Consider the following 5,233-nt stretch of genomic DNA (forward strand, 5'->3'; position numbering starts at 1 on the left):
AGGAAAATGGAATTCTTCCTCACCAAAGTTAGGTTTCTTGGCCACTTGATCGAAAAGGGTACCCTCACCCCTATTGATCGTGCCATTACTTTTGGTGAAAAATTCCCTGACCAAATTCTCGATAAAACCCAACTACAAAGATTCCTAGGAAGTCTAAATTACGTTCGTGATTTTCTTCCTCAAATTAGTAAAATTGCCGAACCATTATACCTTCGGCTTAAAAAGAAACCGACTCCCTGGTCCATGGCCCAAACCACGGCTGTCCAAACTATCAAGAAATTAGTCAAAGAGATTCCCTGTCTATTTATTCCTAACCCTGAGGCTTTCAAGATTATTGAGACTAATGCCTTAGATATAGGATAAGGCGGAATCCTCAAACAAAGACTTACTTCTTCTAGTTCATCCAATAATGAGAATTTCCAAGCCTGTGCTTGTGATTCTTGTATTATTGGTCTTAGCTGTGAAGACTATGTTCCCAAATCTGTCCGGATGCTCCGTGCATCACCTAACTCAAATATTTTTGATTATATTGATAGTTTGACAGACCCAGAACATAAGAAGGCCTGTCTTGAACATCTCAAAAATAATGTTACAACTCAAAATTCTCCCCAATCATACAATCTCCAACAAATCATGCGAAAATTTGACAACATATCAAAACCTCTGATTCCCGACCACTCTGGCCGAATCAAATCTCTTGAAACTACCACTGCATCTTTACAATATGAGATAAAACAAATCAAACAACAAATAGCCTTCTTAAACCGACAACAAAACCAACAAGCTTCAACTTCAAACAATGAACCATTAATAAATCCTTTTGCAAATCAAGAACTTATTGAACCAAACCCTACAATCCCTGGTTTTGTGGCTACCATAACTTGTCAAAATTGGTATGTTCGTATAACCTTAGTTGTTAATGCCTCATTCAAATTTTTGGTCATTGCCTTAGTTGATTCTGGTGCAAATGCCAATTGTATCAACGAAGGTGCTATTCCAACCTAGTTCTATGAAAGAACCACCCAACGCCTTAACACGGCTAATGGATCTGGGTTGAATGTCCAATACAAACTTTCAAATACCCATGTCTGTAACCAAGGCCTCTGCCCTCCCCAAACCTTCATCCTCGCAAAAGACCTTGACCAAACCATAATCCTTGGTCAGCCCTTTTTAGAAAAAATCAAACCTTTTAAAATAACCCAAGATGGGATTTCCACAAAATTCCAAGGACAAAAGATTGTCTTCCCATTTTTACAAGCCCAAAATTCTGACAACCAAAACGTTAACAAAATTAAACAATTAAACTTTCTCAAAACAGAGCTTCTCCATGAAAGAATCTCTAACCATCTTAAAAATCCCAAAACTATTCATCAAATTAATCAAATCAAGACAAAATTTGAATCCAATCTTTGTTCTGATTTTCCTGATGCCTTTTGGCACCGTAAGCAGCATATGGTTTCCCTGCCTTATGCTTCTGGATTTTCAGACCTTCAAATCCCAACTATAGCACGACCAGCCCAAATGAATCAAACTCTCCTTGAGACTTGCAAAGAAGAGATTAATGATCTCTTGGCTAAAAAGCTCATCCATGAAATTAGTTTAATGATTTAGGATTTACTTGGGAAAAGGTTTAGTTGTTATGGTTGTTGTTGGTTGAATGATTTAGGAAATGGCTTGAGTTTCAAGACATTTTTTGTTGATAGGTAGGGAGGGGAAGTAAATATTAGCCAGGAGATCCCCTAGTGAGTGTGGGCTTTTTGTTCACCATAGCTCACCAACTGCACTAGGAAATCATCGTTATATTTTCTTAAATATGAACATGATACGTGAAGCCCAGGTTTTTAGACTGAATAAGTAATCTTTTCATAATTTTTAAGATGATTAAAAAATATTTAATTTAGTTATTATTTCATGAAAGTTTCTATTTTAAATCTTATGCGGGTCCATTATCGGAGTATTTTGTCCAAGAGAGATCTTAAATTGCAAAATCTTAAGCTAGCTTTCAAATATGATACTCTAAAGAAATTCGGATTTATTAATTTGGACTAGATCTAACCCGGCTCAATTTGAACCTCTACCGTCGTTAGCGGTCCCAGCAGGTTTGGGGTTTGGAAGAAACGACCAAGGATGTCCCTGCAGTTTTGAAAAGACCAAGTGGCTTCGAATTTGTACATGAACAAGTTTCCCAATGGCTGGATAACGAGGACAAATTGGTAAATGTCACATTATATCACTTTTCACTGGCTTGAACACCCTTGAAACCCTGCACATTGGCTTCATTCCCACTACGACTCGTCAATCGTCATTTCAGAATCGACCCAGAAATCATGGAGGAAAGAAGCTATTCTCTCTCGCTCTCTTCTCTTCTCCCTCACACTATGCCGCTCCGGTATCTTCCCTTCTCTATTTCACTATCTCTCACTCTCTATATATCTCCCGCCCAACGCAAGGTCTGCATTAGGGAAGGGGCAAGTCATCTTCCATAGAGCTCCTCCATCGCTGCGTCTTGAAGATCCTTCTCAGATGGCCCCAAACTAATGCCTGAAGCCTCTCAATTTTCAAACACATCATGGATCGCCTGAAGCTTCTCATCTCTTCCCTTCGATGGTGGTTTCTTCTAATCTTCAAGCGCAAGGTCCTCTCAGTTGCAGCCTCGTTAGAGGCCAGGTTTTGATGAGGTTGTTAGGAACCTCACTCGATCCTAGTTTCAGCCTCGTTAGAGGCCAGGTTTATGAGTTCTTGAATTTCTCAAACTTAACCTAGTTCTCTAGCCTCTGAAGATTTGCCTGCTACAAGATTCCAATCGCTGCTGTCACGGTATGAGTGGTATTTAGGGATAGGCTTATGATTTAGGGCTTGTCTAGGGTTTTTATCTGAAGCTCTGTCTCCTTTCTCTAATCTACATTTGATTTAGGGCTTGTCTGATTTGTGGTCTTGATTTCTGTTCTCACCCTTGAACTGCAAGCTTTTCACCCTTGAGTTCCATTTTTCTAAATGCATGCAAGGGCTGTTAAGGAGAAAATTATTTTCATGATTTTACCACCTATACTGAATGAAGTTCTTGAAACAGAAGTGGGTGACTGGTTCCCTGCAGAAAAAAATTGGGTGGGGGTACATTTTACTCTTAACCTTTGCAGGAAATTCATATATGTTGATCTTCAAAGTGTTACAGAGAACATCCTGATGATGTTGTGATTTATTTTACGGTGATAACTGAACATACCTATAGCTTTGACAAAGGGAAGAGTAGTATATGAATTAGAACCCCTCTGGCCTCATGGCTTTCTCAGTTGTAGCATCCCCTACAACCCTCTTCCCTGCAGGTATAGTTAAGCAACACAAATGACCCCCAGGTTGACAGCCAATGTTATAGGAAGCATGGGCTTTAGGCATCATCATAATCTTATGGAAGCAACTGAACTTAGAGAGTGTCAATGTTCATGAGGAATATTTCTTTTGGGGTGAATGTTCATGAGGATTTTCAGACCTCAGTTATCCTCAAAATCTGCAAGTTAGCTGCAAGTTAGTTGCAGAGGTACTTTTAAGAATCTTGAACCTAGGGTGAGGGATTTGCCCCTGGTTTTTTTCGTTCACCCTCTTTAATATTTTTGTTAATTATGATTCTAGAAATTTGCTGGAACTTTTTTTTTGATACCTCTGTCACTTTTTTATTGTTTCTGTTTCTACATTTGTTTTCTGTTTGCATGTGCTCACTGCTGGCCCATGCCTTTTTTTTTCTATGGATTTGGTGGCTTTTTAAAAAGGAAAAAAGGTACTTTCTGAGGAAATAATTTCTGGTTATGTCATTGGTGATTTGGAAGGATTGGTCTTCAATCTGCATGATTTGCACATCTTTCCTATGGTCCTTGGTGAGGTGTAAAGGCCATAACTGCCCTCATGAAGGGAGGATGCAAATGAGGTCATACAAGTGGAAGTTTAGGGAGGAGTTTGAGGGGGCAGTGCTTGAGAGACACTCAGCACCAGGGGTTGCATATGATAGTGAAAAGAATACGCCTGCTGATGTGGAGACAGAAGCAGAGGCGAGAGAGACATTTCATGCTAAGGCAGCCAACAAAATTGCACATTGGCAGGAGCAGGATAAAGGCAGGGAGTTCAAGGAGCTGGTTCTTCAAGCATACTATGACATGGCCATCTTTGTGAGATAGAGGAATGGTTCCGTTGGCGGCAACAATCTTCTAGAGGTTTTGAGCCTCCTCGAAAATCTATGTGGTATTGACATTGGTGTACTGTTAAATGGTTATTCTTCTTCTTCATTCTTAATACACATTTCAATTTCTTTTATTGAATGTATACTGTTAGTGCTAAATTATGGGTAGAAAAGGTAATATAAGGGAAAGGACATGGTAGGCTACGACATACACTAGCAACCTCCTAAAAACATGCTTGAATAGTCTTGCCTTGAAGTTTCAGGTAAAATTCAAATGTTTGACTGCTTAAATGGCCAATTTAATTTTTTGTCTGAAATGTACCATATCTCCACTGGAATTTTGGTAATTTTACAGTACATTTTGGTTTCGACCAGGGTAATCACTAACCTTGATGTCACTATACATGGTCAGTTGAATCTAACTGGATAGGAACCTCTCCTAATCATTGTTATAAGGATGAAAACTATTTTAGATGGACTTAAAAAAAGATTTATTTTTTGAAAGTGGTTGTTTGTTTTAAACTTTTAAATTTAGTATGTTCCTGGAATGTACATTAGTTTCTTTTTTCCCGTTATGATCTTGTCGGTCTGCAAGATTTAAGAAATTAGGTTCCATTGTGGACGTAAATTTATAGCTTGTGCTTCTTGTATAACATGTCCACGGTTCCAAAGCTGCCATGGACCATATGCTTACAGTATCGAAGGATCACATCCAGGTGCATCTTCTTATATATAATTTTGTGCTGATATAATGCAGGACATGCAATTTTCTCACAATTTTTATTAGATCTCCTTGCAATGATCATTATGGTTGAATTGGTAGGGACCAAGGGAATTTTATGATGGACCTCTTATCAAATGCATCAATTCACATGTTTCAGTTGAAAAGTTGATGCCCCTGGAGAACAATTAAATGTCGCTTCATATTTAAATGAATTGTTGTTGTTAAAGAATAGACCCTATATACTATGGGGGTACAGTTTCATGTCTACCACGATATGGGGGTCTATAAGAGTATTGATTTTGCTACTCTCTTAACAGTCTCTCCCTCTTTTTTTTTTTCTC

General features: G+C 38.5%; 1 long non-coding RNA gene across 1 annotated transcript; it reads left to right on the top strand.

Moving 5' to 3' along the window:
* Positions 1 to 1,490: 1,490 nt before the first annotated feature.
* Positions 1,491 to 4,302, top strand: LOC122068305. The gene is made up of 2 exons (XR_006137065.1): positions 1,491 to 2,817; positions 3,822 to 4,302. It is a non-coding gene; the product is annotated as an uncharacterized LOC122068305 (long non-coding RNA).
* Positions 4,303 to 5,233: the final 931 nt, after the last annotated feature.

Source organism: Macadamia integrifolia, unplaced genomic scaffold (assembly GCF_013358625.1).
Source record: "Macadamia integrifolia cultivar HAES 741 unplaced genomic scaffold, SCU_Mint_v3 scaffold368, whole genome shotgun sequence".
NCBI classification, from domain to species: domain Eukaryota; kingdom Viridiplantae; phylum Streptophyta; class Magnoliopsida; order Proteales; family Proteaceae; genus Macadamia; species Macadamia integrifolia.